This window comes from Canis lupus, chromosome 19 (assembly GCF_048164855.1).
Source record: "Canis lupus baileyi chromosome 19, mCanLup2.hap1, whole genome shotgun sequence".
NCBI classification, from domain to species: Eukaryota; Metazoa; Chordata; class Mammalia; order Carnivora; family Canidae; genus Canis; species Canis lupus.
In genome coordinates, this window is record NC_132856.1 from 9,181,099 (window position 1) to 9,200,556 (window position 19,458).

General features: G+C 42.6%; 1 long non-coding RNA gene across 3 annotated transcripts in view; it reads right to left on the minus strand.

Annotated features, from left to right (window-relative positions):
* LOC140609850 (uncharacterized) overlaps positions 1-19,458 on the minus strand; it is an 83,858-nt gene that overhangs the window by 41,788 nt on the left and 22,612 nt on the right. For 2 of the 3 annotated variants that reach the window (XR_012011582.1, XR_012011581.1), the window contains exon 2: positions 1,995-3,093. This is a non-coding gene — a long non-coding RNA (uncharacterized lncRNA). Of the gene's footprint in view, positions 1-1,994; positions 3,094-17,282; positions 18,060-19,458 lie in introns of those variants that run through there. The other variant, XR_012011583.1, reaches the window with a different exon arrangement.

Sequence of the window (19,458 nt, forward strand, 5' to 3'; positions counted from 1 at the left end):
GGCCCACCATTAAACCTTACTTCCTAATCATTCTTTTTGGATCCATTCATCAGGACTTTTCATGAGATTAAGTTTTAAAAAACTAAGAAGATGAGTGGCTGAGGACGGGGACAGGAACCCGTGAAGGGAGAGAAAAGAGAGTAGAAGATAAGATTTCCTCCACAAATTGATGTTTGAGCTCTCTTCCCTATCCCTCTTTCAAATAGAGACCTGGGCACCTGGGTGGCTCAGTTGATTAAGCATATGACTTCGCCTCAGGTCATGATCTCAGGGTTATGGGATCTTAGCCCCATGTTGGGCTCCTTGCTCAGCAGGGAGTTGGCTTCTCCCTCTGCCTCTGCCTGCTGCTCCCCCTGCTTGTGCTCTCTGGCTTTCTTTCTGTCAAATAAATAAATAAAAGTCTTTAAAAAAATAGAGGACAATTTATAAACTACAACTAGAAAGGACAAATATGTAGAAAACTATTTCTTGGTAGAGCTTTTAAAAATGGTTTTTCTAGGGGCACCTGGGGGGCTCAGTCAGTTAAGTGTTTACTTTTAGTTCAGTTCATGATCCCAGGGTCCTGGGATTGAGCCCCATGTCAGGCTCCCTACTCAGCAGGGAGCCTGCTTCTCCCTCTACTCACCCCCCACCTCACTTGGTCATGTTCTCTCTCTCTTTCTCAAATAAACTAAATCTTTAAAAATAAAAATGGTTTTTCTAAGGGAAGTGTCTAGAATTAGAACTGATAACCCAAAGGAACTTGCAAGGCCAGGAAGCCTCTATAGCATTGAGGCTCAGGAGGACAGGCTGGGCTAGAAGACCTAAGTTCAAATTCTGGCTCTGCTTTGTCCTGGCTTCATGACTCTGGATTAATTGCTTTGCTTCTCTGTGCCTCAGTTTCCCCATTTATAAAGTGGGAATGATGGCTCCTAGGCATAGGGCAGTGTAAGGATCAATGAGATAATGTGTGTCAAACTTGTAGGCAGTGCTGGGCACAGAGTCATAAGCACTATTTATAACAAAATCAGAATAAAAATATAAATATAGCAAAACATTTAAGTTTTGGTTATTTATAATATGGAAATTTAATAATGAAGTACATGCTATGTAACAAGAAGTTGTATTCACTTCTTCCACCTAATCCCAAGGCCTCTAAATGGACCCTGACAGGTAAGGACAGACGACACAGAAGGTTGTTGTATGGCTGTTTTTACTTTCTGAGAGAGCATCAGCACTTTCCCAGGGCCACCCTGTCCTCAAGGTGATCACTTTTCATGGATGCCTGATATTCCACTGAACCTCTGCCCAAAGGCTCAGTCATTTTGCTGGTGTCAGTGACTCCAGCCTTATTCAAACTTTGTGGCACCTGCAGGGCACCCCTCCTGCAGTCTCAAGTCCCTTTCTTGACCTACAAATTGGTGATCGAAGAATCAAGGTGGGAGGAAGACTTCTTGGGTGAGGGGAGAGAGCAGCAGCCTTGGGTTATCACAGAACTCTAAAGACCATTGAGGTTCCCAGGAGCCAGGCCCAGGCTAGGAGATGCTGGGGTGTAGCCAGGAGAGGCATCTGCTCTGCTTGGCTACTGTGGTGGCAGCTAGCAGCACTGGGTGGCAGGCTTGTCCTGCTTTTAAGGACACTAGTGTCCCTACGTTCCACAGCAAGTGTAGATGAGCACTGCTCCTCCTCTGCTCATGCCCTTCTCTGACCCCCAAGCCCTCCCCACCTCTGTGCTCACCTGGGGTGCTCACACCTTATCAACTCCTAAAAAATGACTTGGAATTGTAACAGCCCTCATCATGGAGCAGGCATGGTGCTCACTCTGCATTTCCCATATTTGATCTCATGTCATCTTTGCCACTAGCCCCAGGTCCCCATGGTGTACCCACTTCACAGGAGAGCAGACTGAGGCCCAGAAAAGTCAGGGCACTTGCCCACCCAGGGTGGGGAAAACCTAGATCTGGTTCCAGAACTTACACCCATGTCTGTCAGAATTTCCCAACTGGGTCATTTACCTTGTTCACTGGTTCACTGTGAGCTCCAAGCCTTGAGGCTTAAGTCCACTGCCAAAGGATAATGGTTTGTGTTTCTTGAATGCATTCAAAGGGACTGCAATTTGATGTCATCATGTACTTGCTCGAATGCTCCTTTCTACAAGTCCATGTGAGGCAGGAGTCACATCCGATTTACCTTTGGGTCTGCATCTGATTCACATCTGATTCTCCTTTAGGGGCCACACAAGGTGCTCTGTAAATGGTCCTAGGAGCTGACACTTGAGTCCTGAGCCTGCAGGTGCTTTTAGGAAGGAAATTCTCAAAAGGGAGTCACAGCACTTCCTGGAGGCAAGTGGATGCTCTTTTCCTAGAGGGCAATTCTACGTCAGGGGTCAGAGACTGTGATGGGACCACTTGTGGGACCAGCCTTGCAGGGCTGGGGTCATGGACGCATCTCACAGATGAGGAAACTGAGGGAGGTGTGTGCATGTCCAAGGAGGTGCAGGAGAGAATGGGCAGCCTTGGCCAGGCTGCTGATGTGGGTCTTGTTACTGTTCCCCATGGCTTCCTAGCTTTGCATCTGATACAAATTTCAAGCCCTGGTCAAGTCATTCTGACCCATTTTATCTTGGTTTTGTCTCCTCTGCTTCCCAGGAAGATGCCCATGTCTGTCATCCTGGCAGACCTCGCCCTGTTTCTCCTTGGTTCTAATTTATGTAATCTTCATCAGGATACCTTGGCACCTCTTTCCAGACTCCAGCAAATGCTGTTGCTCCACAGAGCTCCTGACCCCAACACTTGGCTTGAAGTGCAGAACTCCCAACCACTCTATCCTACCTGCCTTTTGGGAAGAGTGTTGGGCCCTGAGCTAATATTCCTAATAGTCAAAATGTCCGTGATTTCCCTCTGTATGCCTGTTGCTCGAGGATGGTTCTGAGCAGTGAGCATCCTTCTCCCCTGAGATTTCTAGCACTTGTTCTGCTGGTCTGTGGCCCCCAGCTCTGGCCTCTGCGGACATTTCATATCTTCACACCCCATCTTCATGTTTGGCATTTTCAGCATAGGCAGATTTGCTGCAAGCATTTTCACCGCAGAAATAATTGGCCCTAAGTCAATTTTGCTGTAAGGATAAAATAGTGAAAAGTAAAAGAGAGACATCAGAAAGGATAATGAATGAAATGAAACATGAAAGAAATTAATACAATTATTTATTTCTTCCTTTGTTAAGAGAGGTATCAGTTTTCCAGATACTAGGATGCATATTTCTAACTGATACACTATTGCTTTCTAGTATGCAATCTGGCTTTGTACTCTTACTTTCAACTCCCCAGCAAGTTTTACCCCTGTATTTTCTTTTTTTTAAATTTTATTTATTCATTCATGAGAGACACACAGAGAGAAGCAAAGACACAGGCAGAGGGAGAAGCAGGCTCCATGCAGGGAGCCTGATGTGGGACTCGATCTCGGGACTCCAGGATCACGCCCTGGGCCGAAGGCAGGCGCTAAACCGCTGAGCCACCCAGGGATCCCCTACCCCTGTATTTTCTATGTATGGTTGTTATCATCTACTATCTTAAGTATCCCATTTACTCATTACCATATAAAGACTAGCTAGGATTTATGTAATATCAAAATGGAAACTTTGTCAGTAGAGAAATGAAACCAAACTGTTACCCCCTTATTTTATCTTTTATGGCAAAATTGCCTTATGGCCAGTTAGTTATGTGGCAAAATTGCCTGCAGGAGAAATGTCTGCAGCAAAGATGTGTCCAGTGAAACTACCTAGAACCACCCCAATCTCTTGTGTCAACCTTGCCCAAACTCAACCCGGCCAGAGCAAGACTGTGTCAGCAGCCCAGCTCCATAAATCATGTGTGGGGTTTGGAAAGGTCTGGGGCCGGCCCACTATAACCAGCCCCTGCTTCCAGTCTCTACGAGCCCCTTCCCCACTCTGGGGGACTAGGATTTTGCTCCAGGTCTACTCTGAGTCTGCCTAGGGCCCTATCTTAGTCCTCATTCTCCCTCTAGGGGCACCCCCAGATACCATGCAACAATCACCCCATGCTGCGTAAGCCCTGGGTTCTAACCTCCCACGTGCACTCCATCAGCATGAGCCTGGGCCTTCCTGGGAGCCAACTCACCTGCATCAAGCTCAACCCGAGGTGCCAGTGGGTAACCTCCCATCCTCAGGCCCAGAGTCACACAGATTTAGGTTCCTGGCCAGGTCCCCCTACCACTGTGTGACCTTAAATGAGAAATCTCCCCTCTTAGCTGAGTCATTTCATGTAAAAAAGAAGTCCAGTAGCAATAATCCTGTTATATCACTTTCCTATACTCTTCTCTCCCCTTGAAAATAATTACATAATTTAAAATATATGCTTAAAATTGTGTTTTTTTTAAAAAAAAAAGGAAAATTGACACATGCACATTAACACAAAATTTTGCTTCTAATTTCAGGAAATTCATAATTTCCCTAAAGCCGACAGACAGACCTCATGTAGGAACCTGGGGGCTTTTCCCAAGGCAAAGATGTTTAGGATAAATTGTTAAGCAAGAGATGTAGATGGTGTGTATGATGTGCAATCTTTGGTGTAAAAAAAAGGGGGGGGGTAATAAATAAACATACTTGCTTTGTTATACTTGCTTAAAGAAAACCTGGAAGCATACATAAGAAAATAATGTAAGAGTTTACTTGGATTGGGATTAGAGAAGGAAAAAGTAGAACAAGTGAGGGACAGAGAGCTAGACATTTCACTGCATATCTTTTCTGCTGTTTAATTTGGGAACCATTTAAATTTATTACCTATTGGAGTGCCTGGGAGGCTCAGTCAGTTAAGCATCTAACTCTTGATCTCAGCTCAGGTCAAGATCTCAGGGTCGTGAGTTCAAGCCCCACATTGGGTGGAGCCTACTTAAAAATAAATAATAAAAATACAAATTTAAATATTTACCTATTTAAAAGTTATATTACAACAAAAGCAGGGAAGTAAGTAAACAACTCCTGCTTTAAAAGAAAAGAAAAAGAAAAAGAGGGCCAGCAATCTATTTTGCAGGATAAGTGAGAGGATAAATGTGGAACCATCCAGCTAGAACACATGGTCTACTCCCTCAGCGGTAGCATGCATCCATTCATTCATTCATTCATTCATGCATGCATTTGTTCATTCATTCATATTTATTGAGTGTCTCCTATGAGCCTAGCACTAGAAATACAAGGACAGGTAAAAGCCAAACCTGGTCCTTGCCTTTGTGGTCCTTACTGTCTAGTGAGAGAGGTACCAGTAGCTAGACACACAATAAGTATACATTGTGAAGGTAATGGCTAGTGGTATACAAAAAATCATAGGGTATGGGAGAGGGGTAGGGAGTGTCTGGAGAGGTGACGTTTGAGCAGAGACCTGAGTCGTGTGAGGAACCAGCTCTCTGGGGAGGAGGAAATTGCCACTGAAGACCTTGACACAGGACTGTGCCTGGAAACAGCGCAGAGGCCTGTGCCTTAGACAGAACAAAGGGGACAGTGGGGAAGATGGGGTCAGTGCAGTTGGAGGGGCTGGACCGAGAAGGAATGCTCACTCTCCAGGTACCATGGGGGCCAGTGTAGGGCAGAGAATAGGTTGTAACATGATGTGATTGACAGTTTCCAAGGCTGGCACTGAGGACCAGCCTTGGAGTGTCACTGGCCTTGCTGGAGTGAGGGACAGCTCTACCCAGCTACAAAGATCTTGTGAAGACTTAGGCCTTCATCAGGTGTGTGCCTAGAAGGGGAAATCACCAGGTGGTAAGAGGATGCCAAGCTCCCAGGGATCCCGGATCTGGGACTGTCCTGGGAGGCCCAGTCTGCCATTGGCCCCAAAGCTCCCCTGGTCCAGGTTTCCACAAAAGCCAGCCAGACTGTGCAGGGTCCCCAGAGCAAGGAAGAAGGCTAAAGGCCCCAGTGCCCAGTTGACAACAGGCAGGCTGTTGACTCCAGATGAGAGATCCTAACATAACTTGGTTTCACAGGGGAGGCTGGTGAGAGGGAAGGGGGTGAGGAGGAAGAGAGTGTCAGTGCAACTGCTTTACATGAACAAAATTTCAAATTCTATGCACCACTCACCCTTGGGGAAAACTATGTCAGAACCCTTCTGGACCCATCAGGATTAGCCGCCCACAAGTTTTAGGAGTTGGAAACCAAGTAGCTTTAGAAAAAAAAGAAAGAAAGAAAGAAAGAAAACTGCCCTAGTTCTGTAATTGGCTCCCAAGGCTCTGCTCAATGATTATTAAAATACTGACACAAAATCTCTGAGATAAATTGCTCCGGGCCCTATATTTATCATTTGCGTCGATAAGACAAGCAGAGGCCTTTCCATGGAGTGTCAGCTACAGTACATTTCAAGGTCAGATAATTAACTTTATTAAGGGAGAGTCAGATTTGCAAGGGGAATAGGGACTGAGACTCAGGTGTCCCTTGGTTAACAGAAACTTGCTGAACAGACTCCCCAGACTAGGGGTGTCATGGGTCTGATTTACATACCTTCTGTGAACAGTGGTTCTGAAGGTGAGGTCGTGGGTCCTCAGAGTGCATGGAGAAGCTGTAGGAGATCCATGAACTTCCTGAAACTGCAGATAAACCTGTTTTGGGGGCTGCTGTGCATTTTTCTAGGTCAATGGTTCTCCTAGTGTGATGCTACTCACTACTTGCCAGGTGAGCAGGAGCCTTCCCTGGAACATGTGAGCAATGCAGATTCTCAGGTCCACCCCAGGCCCACTGAATCACACCTGTAGGGACTGGAGCCCAGTCTGTGTTTTCATGAGCCCTTTAGGGAATTCTAATGCACACTCCAGTTTGACATTCATGAAAGCTGTGCTCTGTAGTAGAACACAACAGCCAAGTCAGGCCTCAGGAGTCACACTGACCTCTGTTCAAATCCCAGTTTTGCCATTTAGTAGCTGTGTCAGCTTGGGCTTAAGCTTCTATTCCCCCATCTGTAAAGTGGTTAATAACCTTGGGATAGTGGGGGGAATTTTAATGCAGCAATGATGACAGGTTCACAGTCTTTATCAAATAAGGGTCAAAATGACAATTATAATAATAATGTAGACATTATATATAATAATAATAGAGACATTATATAATAATGCCTTTGAGGAGGGACAGCTCTATAGGATGAATGCCTGAGGGGATAGAGGTAATGTCACCAGGTATTGCTGTCATAGCCACAGTAACAGCAGTGAGAGGGATGAGGGGGTAGGTGAAAGGGTCATCAGAAGTCAAGTGGACAGGGCTTACAAGCCAGTTGATTCACTCAGCAAATACTTACTGAGCACCTGCAGTGTGCCCAGCCCTGTGCTGGATCCCAGGGGTGCAGATGGCTGAGTCCCTGCCCTCCTGGAGCTCATATGCTTATAGGAAGTCAGTGAGGAAGCAAAGGATCTCAGAGTGTGGTCAATGCCATGAAGGAGTGGAACAGGCAGAGAGTGACATGGCTAGGTAGGGTGGTCAGAGCAGGTGATACTGAGCAGAGACCTGAATGATGAGCAGGAGCCGGCCAGGAGAAGCTTCCAGAGAACAAGCATGCAGGCAGAGAGAAGAGCCAGCACAAAGGCCTGGAGATAGGGATGAGTGTGGCGTGTGGGAGGAACTGAGAATGCACCTGAGAGTACCCAGGGCACCATGTTTCTTACCTCTCTGAGAATCCACTCCTTCAGGAAGGAGTGAGGAGAGGAGTCAGTGGTAGAAGGAGACAGTGAATATAACCAAGTCTAGCACATATAGCAGGCCCTGGGAAAATGTTCACCATTGACCTGAAATGGTCAGCTTAATATCCCCTGTGGTATCACATGAAAATTCTAGACATATATCAAAACCAATATCAGTTTGAGCATTGGAAATAAAAGTTCTTGGGCACCTGGGTGGGTCAGTGGTTGAACATCAGCCTTTGGCTCAGGTGGTGATCCTGGGGTCCTGGGATTGAGTTCCACATCAGGCAGGGAGCCTGATTCTCCCTCTGTCTCTCTTTCTGCGTGTCTCTCATAATTGAATAAATAAAATGCTCTAAGAAAAGAAATAAAAGTTCTGGTGGCTTTAGACCAACATCAGGTGTCAAGATAGGAGGGAGTTTCCTTCAAACAACAGATATGGATCAAGCCTATGGATTGAGGGAAGATGAGCTTGGGGGCACAGAGAAATATAAAGGTCCCCATCCCTGGAATAGGTACAAGCTCTGCTGTCTACCAGTGTAGTGGTTCACTCTCTTGTGAAGGGAGGTGATGCCCAGCAATAGTTGATTGAGCAAAATAATTCTGCATCAAGCCTCCAGAATGTGCCAGGTGATGGGATCTGGAGCTGACCTGTGAGAAAAGTGGGGACTGTCCGTAGATGGAACAGCCAGGGGAGTGGGGAATATGGGTGCAGACTACGGGGAAGCTGTAGACTGGAAGAAGATTGGTGAGATTCCCTTCAATGAGCCTCCTCGATGAAATGGGAATAATCTTGCTATCTGTGGGGTCATTGTGAGAATTACATGATATGGTGTTATTCAGTTCTGAGCACAAGGCCTGGAACAAACCAGAGTTCACTAAATGATAGCCATTATTACTAATACTGATATTAGTATCGTAATCATCGTCATTAATACCAGCAGGGGAAGTTGTGTCTTTGGGTTGCCCGAAGGGACTCATTGAGCTCTGATGTGTTTGTGGCTAGATGCAGGACCTTAAGAGTGTAGCTCACTATCAGCCAGGCCTTGACAGAGCTGGAAGCCCTAGAGGAGAAAGTAGCAAGTTTCTAGAGAACTCCAGGATGGTGGCTGCAGGGAGCAGAAAGGAGTTTGATTCTGGTCACCTCCTCCTAGAAACCCTCCCAGATTGTTTCGGGTGCTCCCAGAGCCCCTTGTGCTGACATTTGGAGAGCACAGATCCTGCTGTAGTGTAGTAATCTGTCCCTCCATCAGACCAAGAGGTCTTCCATGTTAAGGGTGAGGAGATCCATTTTTGTACTTTCAGGATCAAGCAGTTACCTGGAGAGTTGTTGTTGCTTGAATGAAAAAAAAAAGTAAAACAAATAAAGAATGAACGCCTGAGTGAATGGGAGTAAAGGGGCTGGCTGGTTGAAGGAGTAAATTTGGGGTGGGGGTGGTGAGAACAGAAACATCCCTGTCCTCGCCTGGAAGGATCTTGGCTTGTGGCGGCGGCACCTCTTTCCTTGGACACAAGGGAGCGCCATAACTACAAAGCCTGGCTGAGGAGGCTAAAGGAATCCCACTGAACACTTCCCGGTAAAACTGAACTGATGCTTAAATCAGAAGGCATCTGGTCCTTCTAGAGTGCAGAGCAGCCTCCCTCAGACCTGAGTCGTGGGCTGCCAACAGTGACGGCTTACACTAGAGGTAGTGAGCTCTGCATTGCTGCAAGTGTGCAAGCAGAAGTTGGCCTCAAGCCTAGGTCTCTAGAATCAGCCCCAGGTCTTTACCCATGTCGTCAGAGGCTCATCAACACCTGCGTGGGAGGAGAAAAGAAAGCCTTTGGCTCTTCTTAGAAAGTTCTCTTCCCACCCCCCCAGCCCTGCCTCACCATAAAGAAAAGTTCTCTTCCATCCTCCTTTCCACGAGGGAGCACCTTCCTAAGATAATAACAGGAAAAAGTTTCCCAAAAAGCAACTCTGTTTCTTTCTTTAAAAAAAAAATTTCATTTCAAATTTACAGAAAGTTGCAGCAGTAGGACCCAGAGCTTTTCTCCCCTGAACCTTTTGAAAGTAAGCTGCTAAAAGGATACCCTATCAGCCCCCAAGTACTTTGTGCATATTTCTTACAAACAAGGATATTCTCTACCTCACCACAAGTACCCACATTGGGTATCAGTGCTTTATAAGCATCTAATCTTCAGAATGCATTCAAGTTTCCCAATTATTCCTATGATGTCCTGATAGCAGAGGATCCAGTCCTGGATCATGTCTCCTTCATCTCTAGTCTCTTCCATTCTAGAACAGCTCCTCAGTCTTCCTGAGGCTTGCATGACCTCTATTCTTTCAAAGATTACAGGCTGGATATGTTATAGTGTCCCTCAACTTCACTTGGGCTGCTATTTCTCATTATTGATCCAGGATGCACATTTTAGGAATAACACAGAAGGGATGTATCCTTCTCATGGCATCCTATCAGCTAGCACACAATTTCTATTTGTCCCATCACTGGTCAGGTTAGCTTTAATCACTTGATGAAGACAGTGTCTCCCGGATTTCCCTGCAGTAAAGTTCCTTTGTTCTCCTTTGTCACTAAGAAGTGTTTTGTGGAGGAGAAAGTACTTTGGAATTAGGTGAATATTCCATTTCCCGTCAAACTTTCAGGCACTGGTTTTAGCATTTATTCATGATTCTCATCTGAATCAAGTATTACAAAGACAGTTGCCAAATGGCGATTTTCTGATTCCATCATTCTAAATTCATCAGTTGGCAATCCAACCATAATGAAAAGCTTTCTCCTCTTCCATTTATTTGCTCATTTATGCAGAGACTCAGTATAGACTCAGGGATTCCCATTTTATTTAATGGGTTATAATGCATTACTGTGATTATTTATTTTGATCCTCAAATTGTCCCAGATTGGGCCAGTGGGAGCTCCTATGAGCTGGCTCCTGTGTCTTTTTGGGATGCCCCCAGCATTCTTTGAACACTTCTGGCACAAGATATTGTAGGCCCATCTTGTTTTATGAGTTTATTGTCCTGCAGAGGGGCATTTTGCAAACTCTGTTGCCCTAATTCCACAGCTGTGAGAAAACTCACCATGCAAGAGTTAGGGAACTAGAATCTGTAGTCAAGGTGGTCTGGGTTCAGATCCACTTATTAGCAGTGTTTCCATGGGGAAGTCACTCAACACTTGTAAGCCTTTCCTTGTCAAATCATTATAGTTCTACTGCCTGACAGTGGAAGATATGAGGGAAATCTCTCCTAAGGGGTGGGCGGGGGGCTGCCCATCTCAACCCAGTTGAGCTTACCTGTGGTATGACTTTCCCTATCAAAGTTGTACTTCATTCCTTCCAACAGAACTTGAAACTTTAATCCATCTTCCAACACCTTATCAGGGGGGAAAGGTGGATGTTTGTCAGAGTGAGACACGCATTTGGGGTTTTATGAGGGGGGAGCCCTCATATCTTACAGATGCACTGCAAAGTGAGCATGTTCCCTGAAAGCCCAGCTGCAGATAAAATGTTTGGCATGCAATAAGTACTCAGTAAGTGATAATCACTGCTATGCCTCTGCTCTTCAGATTGTCAAGTAAGTTTAGGAAATGCTGCATTCCAGAGCACTCTCAGAGATTCATCATGCAGGTCAGAATAATACAGATTCTGGTGATGCGACATATTTTGCTTCTAGAAGGAGGGAACTGAGCTTCCTTTATCTCTGACCTCTCCACAGGGCCGTCAATCAGCTCAGGGCTTATCACATACTAGATTTATAGTAAATATTAAATGGATCAGCATTTGTCCTCCAATCTGGATCTCCCTGCCCACTAACCATTCCCCTCCTCATTTCCCCATCTTTATGCCATGGACCTGTCTCCCAGTTCCCCCCACTCAGATTCCTCCTATCTGTCTCCTCTACCTTTTGCCTTTCTGTCCTAGCCTCTGTGGTCTGTCAAACACATCATGCATCTCTGCCTCTGCAGTGACCCAAGCCTCCATCACTCCTTGCCTCCCTGGGTCTCTGTCTCCAGCCTGCAACACCACCCCATACACATTCCACACATTGCATTCTGAACCCTATAGTGAATCTGTTGCCCTGCCCAAGTGCATGCCAGCTCTCAGCTGGGCATTTGAGGCTCACAGCCTTCCAGCCTGGTAAGATAGTCTTGGCCCCAGGTAGAACCCAGGAATTTACATTTTCACCAGCTTGCCCCAGGGTACCTTGCTTCGCTGCAGGGTATTAATATAGCCACCACCCCAGTTTTCTTTAGATTAGTATTTGCAGAGTAGATCCTTTATCCTTTCCCTTTAACCCGATTTGTATCTTGATATTCAAAGTGGTCTATTGCAGACAGCATATAATTGTGTTTTGCTTTTTTATCCAGTCTGACATCTGTCTTTCAACTGGGGTGTTTTTGCTATTTAAATATCATGTGATTATTGATATGATTAGGTTTAAATATGCCATTATGCTATTTGCTTTGTGCTTGTCCTGTTTATTCTTTATTCATTTGTCCCCTTGCCCTGGATCAATCAAGAATCTTTTATGATTCTATTTTATCTTCCTTTTTGGCCCATTATATATGCAATTTTGTAGCAGTTGTTTTAGGGTTTATGGACTACATCTTTAACTTACCACAGTCTGCATTCAGGTGTGCCATGTCTCATGAGAACCTGTGACAGAATACTTCATTTTCCCTCTCAACTTTTGTCCTATTGCTGTCTACTTCTACTTATGTTATATCTCCCTGCCAATAAATTACTATTTTTGCTTTAAGTAAATTATCTCTTAAGAAGGTTTGTAAAAATACTTCTTTTTCTTTTAGCAGGGGAGTGGCAGAGGGAGGGAGAGAGAGAGAGCCCCAACATGGAGAGCCCCATGTTGGGGCTCTCTCTCTCTCAACCATGAGATCATGACTTGAGCCAAAATCAAAAGTTGGATGCTTAACTGAGTGAGCCATCCAAATGCCCCTTAAAAAAAATCTTATTAAACCATTTGTTTCTCATTTCTAACATTCCTCATTCCATTGTTTTGAGCCATATTTTCCATCTGATTATAATTTCCCTCTGCCTCAAGGAGGTCCTTTAACTTTAATGAAAGTGCTTGTGATGAAGTCTTTCAGCTTTTGTATATCTAGAAAAGTCATACAACTTGTGTTGTTATTTAAGAAATAACAACTTCATTGAGATATAATTTACATGTAAAGTTACTCTTTTAAAAGGAGCAGTGGAATCATCAACACTAATTTTAGAACACTTTTTAATCACCCCAAGAAGAAACCCTATTCCTATTTGCACACATTTTGTCTTCATTTTCCTCCTCTCCTAGCCCTATTTATTTATTTTCTATTTATTTATTTATTTATTTATTTATTTATTTATTTATTTATTTTCTATTATTTCTATTTCTATATATTTGCCTATTCTGGACATTTTATATAATTAGAAATATATAATATATGGCATTTTGTGTCTGACTTCTTTTGCTTAGCATGTTTTAAAAAATAATAAAATTCGATTTGCCAACATACAGTATAATACCCAGTGCTCATCACATCAGTGCCCTCCTTAATGCCTATCACCCAGTTACTCCATCCCCCGCACCCACCTACCCTTCTGCAACCAGAGTTTGTTTCTCAGAGTTAGGAGTCTCTCATGGTTTGTCTTCCTCTCTATTTTTTGCCATGCTTACCATGTTTTTGAGGTTCATCCATGTTATAGCATGTATCTGTAGTTCACCCCTTTTTATGGCCAAATAACGTTCCATCATATGGATATTCCACATTATGTTTATCTGTTCATCAGCTGATGAAGATCTGGGTTGTTTTCATTTTTAGCTAATATAAATAATTCTGCTCTGGGGTTCCTGGGTGGCTCAGTTGGTTGAGCATCAACTCTTAGTTTTGGCTCAGGTCATGATCTCAGGTTCACTGGATCACCCTGTGATGGGCTCAATACAGTGCAGAGTCTGTTTGAGATTCTCTCTCCCTCTCCTTCTGCCCCTCACAACTTATAAATTGCTCACTTTCTAAAATAAATAAATCTTTTAAAATAAATAAATAAATAAATAAATAAATAAATAAATAAATAAATAATTCTGCTATGAACATTGATATACAAGATTTTGTGTGGAAATTTGTTTCCATCCTCTTATGTATATACTTAGGAGTATAATTGCTAGGCCATATGGTAATTATATTTACCCTTTTGAGGAACTGCCAGACTACTGTTTTCCACAGTAGCTGCATTATTTTACAATCTCACTAGCAATATATTAAGAGTTTCAATTTCTCCCTTGTTTTTTTTCCTTCATTTTGAAAGATGTTTTCACTATATATCTAGTATAATACAGGTTGACATTTTTGTCAGCACTTCAAAAATATTGTTCCACTTCCTTCTAGCTTTCATTGTTTCCCATGAAAAGTCTGCAGTAAAAAATGAAAAGTTGTTCTTTCCTTTGTTTCTCTATACTTAGTGTGTGCTTTCTGTCTGGCTGCTTATAAGATTCTCTCTTTTAACTAGTGCTAAGCAGTTTGATTGTGGTGTAATTGTCTAATGTTTCCTGTGTTTGAGGTTGGTGGAGCATCCTGGATCTGTGGAGTAAAATGTTTGGCTATTATTTTTTAGGACATTTTTTTGTTCCCCTCTACCCCAAACAAGATTCTTTTTTCCTCTTCTCTGGAGCCTCTAATTATATGAATATGGGGCCCCTATTTCATAGCTCATGAATGGTTTGTTCATTTTCTTCTTCTGTTTTTTTTATTCCCCCTAGGTTTCAATTTGGACAGTTTCTATTGCTATTTATAAAGTTTACTAATATTTTCTTCTCCTAAAGCTAATTTGCTGTTAATTCCATCCATATTCAGACATTTTACTTTTAATCTCTGTTTGATTTGGGACTTTTTATATCTTCTATATCTCCCCTTTGCATGCCTCTCCTTGCTTTCAGTTTCTTGTACATATATTTTTGAAAGAGCTATTTTAATGTCATTCTACTTATTTTATTTCTGTATCACTTCTGGCTATGTTTTAATTGAATGAGTTTCCTTCTCATTATGGGTCAGTCTTTCCTGCTTCTTTGCACGCCTGGTAATTTTTAAAAAATTTTATCGTGGATTTCATGTTGGGTGATGGATTTCTTCAATTTTCTTTAAATAGGTTTGAATTTTGTTCTGAGATTCAGTTAAATTACTAGGAAACAGACTGATACTTTTGAGGCTTGCTTTTAAATTTTGTTATGCAGGAACAGAATATCCTTGAGTCTAGGCCTAAATTGGCCCCACTATCAAGGAAATGGCCTTCTGAGAGTTGTACTTGATGCCTTATGTATTAAAAGGTCTTCCAACTCTGGTTGGTGTGAATATGAACCATTACAGACCCGGTGTGCATTTGGAAATTGAGAATTATTCTTTCCCCTCCTTTTCAGTGGCTCCTTCCCAAGCCTTGGGTGGTTTACTCACATGGGTTTGCTGATCAGTACTTGGCTTAAGATTTGAGGGGAACTTTCTAAAGCTTTCCAGGGCTCGCTTTCTCAGCATTCCACTCTCTGTACTCTGCCTTGCAAATTCTAGTCTCTTTGAGCTCTATGAACTCTCAATTCTCCCTACTCTTCTTAAAAAGACTACGAGTCTCTCTGTGGGTTCCTTTTTCTCTGTTCTGTGGCTTGGAAACACACATCAGTAAGCCAAGGCATCATAGGGCTCCCCTCATTTGTCTCCTTCTCTTAGGAATTGCTGTACAGAGCTCCTGTTGTCCAAAAACTGAAAGTCATTATTTCATACAATTTTGTTTGTCTTTATTTTTAGTTGTCTAAGATGGTATTAGTGTGTAAGTATATGTGTAAATGTGTTTCTGCTACTACTATTATGGTCAGAAGCCTAAGTCCCTATTATTTGTTATTAAATCTTTGCCAGTCTGCTCAGTTTAATTGATGTCTCATTGTTTTAATTTTTTGACTTGTTTCCTCACTACCAAGGTTAAAGATTTTTTCAAGCACATACAAAGCCATTTGTAATGCCTCTTTTTATCAGTTGTTTACATCTCCTTTGCTGGTTTTTCTAATGGGGAAGTCTTAGTGGTTTCTTATTGATTTTTATTTACTTTTTATATTTAAAGCTATTACCCTTTTTCAGTTTATTACAGATCATTTATCATTTCTCATTCTTTAAAATAAATAACTTTATTGTCATATTCATAGAGAGAAACAGACAAGTCACAAGTACCATGAATTGCCACAGTAAACACACCTCTGTGATTACCACTCAGGTCCATAACTAGAGCCTTACTGGCACCCAGAAACATCCCCTTGTTCCGCTGCTATTCATGACACCCAGTTCTTCCCCAAAGACTGTCAATATTCTGACCTGTCAGGGCACAAGTTGCTTTTTCTGGGTCTTTGTTTCCTCACCTCTAAATTGGAGGAGTCATAGTACCTAACTCATAAGGTTATTCTGAGGATTCAATGAGGTTATATAAATGTTTAACACATGCAATAATCAGTAGATATCATCCTTACCATTATTTACCCATAGTCCCTCCTAGCTTGTTACCAAGAGAGCCAGACTCCAAGTTGACCATCTTGATGAATTAACATTTATCATGTGGCCCCTTCTGAGAACTGGGCTTCAGCCTTATTCTGAGGCCAAGACTTGCCTTACCTGCAATTCTTTTCTATCCTATACCTCCTGTTGCCCATACCTTGGCCCAAGAGACTCAGTCTCTCCCTTCTCCCATATACTGTTGTAGGTTTTAGCTCTGGACAGGCTTTCAAGAATGGAGGCAAATACCACCTTCATGAAAAGGTTTTCCCTGCCCATACCCATAGCCATGACTATTTGTCTGTCTTATTGCTTTATTGTTCTTTGTAATGCTTGATACCTGCCATTAGATCATATATTTACTTGTTTTATGCCTATTCTACTAGAATGTAGCTACAATGGGGGACAGGGACTTTGTTTTGCCATCACTACGTCTCCAACACCTAGAACAGTGGCTATCACAAAGTAGGTGCTCAATAGATATTAGTGGATTGGATGGATGAATCCTGTATCTGAATGCCCGTTTCAAGGCTAAAACCAAATCTACCCCCTTTTTTGCCAACTAAATCCATTTATTTAGTATATATTTGCTGAGAATCTACTATGTGTCTGACTCTTGGCATCTGTTATGGATTAAACTGTGTCCCTCCCAAAGACAATTTGAAGTTCTAATCCCTAGTATCTCAGAATGTGAATAGCATTCACTGATTTGGAAATAAGGTCATTGGAGATGTAATGAGTTAAGATGAGGTCATACTAAAAAGTAGGGTAGGGCCTTAATGCAATATGACTGGTGTTCTTATAAGAAGAGGAGACAAGATACAGAGACATACACACAAGGGGAAAGTATCATGTGACAATGAAGGTGGACATTGAAGTGCTATAGCTGCCAGCCAAGGAATGCCAAGGATTGCTGGAAAACCCTCAGAAGCTGGGAAGAGGCAAGGAAGTATTCTTCCCTGCAGGTTTCAGAGAAAGCATGGCCTTATCAACACTTGATTTTGGACTTCTGTCCTCCAAAACTGAGACATGATAAATTTCTTTTGTTTCAAGCCACTCAGTTTGTAGTATTCTATACTTAAGAAACTAATACAGCATGCCTCTGCTGATTTACCTGATAAGACGTAAAATCCTTATCCGTGCTTGGAGTTCTCTGTCAACATCCTTGATTTCCAGTGACACCAGGAAAGCATTAAGCAAAAAAGATAATCGGACTGTGTATGGAATCTCCTGGAAGACTAAAAAGAGGTTTTAGAGAGTGGGCTGGGATCCAGGAAGGAAGACATGAGAAATAGCCCAAATCTGGGGCACCTGGGTGGCTCAGTGGTTGAGCATCTGCCTTAGGCTCAGGGTGTGATCTTGGGGTCCTTGGATGGAGTCCCACATCAGGCTCCCTGCAGTAAGCTTGCCTGTCTGTCTGCCTATGTCTCTGCCTCTCCCTCTGTGTCTCTCATGAATAAATAAATACAATCTTAAAAAGAAAAAAGAAATAGCCCAAATCCAACCATATGACCTATTGGATATGTGGTAGGCAGATTCTACAATGGTTGCCAGGGGTCCCCACCTCATGGTATTCAAGTCCTTGTGTAATCCCCTCTTGAGTGTGTCCTGGACTTAATGTCTCACTTCTCACAAATAGAAAGCTATAAAAAGTAATGGGGGCATATTAATTCTTATATTGGGTTCAAAAAGTCTCTGACTTCCATCTTACTTTCTCACTTGCTTGCTCTGCCGGAAAGGAGCTGCCCTGTTGAGAGGCCCATATGGCAAAGGACTGACAGATACTTCTGGTCAACAGCCAGTGAGGAACCAAATCCTGCCAGCAAGCACATGAGTGATCTTGGAAGCTGACCTTTCCCTGGTTGATACCTTGAATGCAGCCTCATCAGAGACCCTGAGCCCGAGGACTCAAGTAAGCAGTGCCTGGATTCATGACCCACAGAAACTGTGAGATCAGAAATGTTCTTTAAGGGAAATTAAGGAATTGATCCCATTTACAATTGCACCAGAAACCATAAGATACCTGAGAATAAACCTAACCAAAGAGGTAAAATATCTATACTCTGAAAACTATAGAACACTCATGAAAAAATGAAGAAGACACAAAGAAAGCATTCCATGCTCATGGATTGGAAGAACAAATATTGATAAAATGTCTGTGCTACCCAGAGCAATCTATACATTCAATGTAACCCCTATCAAAATACCAACATTTTTTTCAGAGCTGTAACAAAGAGTCCTAAAATTTGTATGGAACCAGAAAAGACCCCGAATAACCAAAGGAATGTTGAAAAAGAAAGCCAAAGCTGGTAGCATCACAATTGCAGACTTTAAGCTGTATTACAAAGCTATAATCATAAAGACAGTATGGTACTGGCACAAAAACAGACACATAGATCAATGGAACAGAATAGAGAACCCAGAAATGGACCCTCAACTCTATGGTGAACTAATCTTAGACAAAGCAGAAAAGAATATCCAATGGAAAAAAGATAGTCTCTTTAACGAATAGTGTTGGGGAAGTTGGACAGCCACATGCAGAAGAATGAAATGGGACCATTTTCTTATAGCATACACAAAAATAGACTAAAATTGGATGAAAGACCTAAATGTAAGATAGGAATCCACCAAAATCCTAGAGGAGAACCCAGGCAGCAACCTCTCTGACCTCAGCCATTCGACTTCTTGTTAGACACATCTCCAAAGGCAAAAATGAACTCTTGGGACTTCATCAGGATAAAAAGCTTTTGCACAGCAAAGGTAACGTTGACAAAACCAAAAGACAACCTACAGAATGGGAGAAGGTATTTGCAAATGTCTTATCAGATAAAGGGCTAGTATTTAAAATTTATAAGAACTTACAAATTCAACACTCAAAGAACAAATAATCCAGTCAAGAAATGGGCAGAAGACATGAACAGACATTTGTCCAAAGAAGACATACAAATGGCCAACAGACCCATAAAAAATTGCTCATCATCACTCAGCATCAGGGAAATACAAATCAAAACCACAATGAAATACCATCTGACACCAGTCAGAAGGGCTAAAATTAACAAGTCAAGAAACAACAAATGTTGTCAGGGATGTGGAGAAAGGGGAACCCTCTTACACTGCTAATGGGAATGCAAGCTGGTATAGCCACTCTAGAAAGCCATATGGCGGTTCCTTAAAAAGTTACAAATAGGACTACCCTACAACCCAGCAATTGCACTACTATGTATTTACCCAAAGATACAAACGTAGTGATCTGAAGCAGTACCTGCACCCCAATGTTTATAGCAGCAATG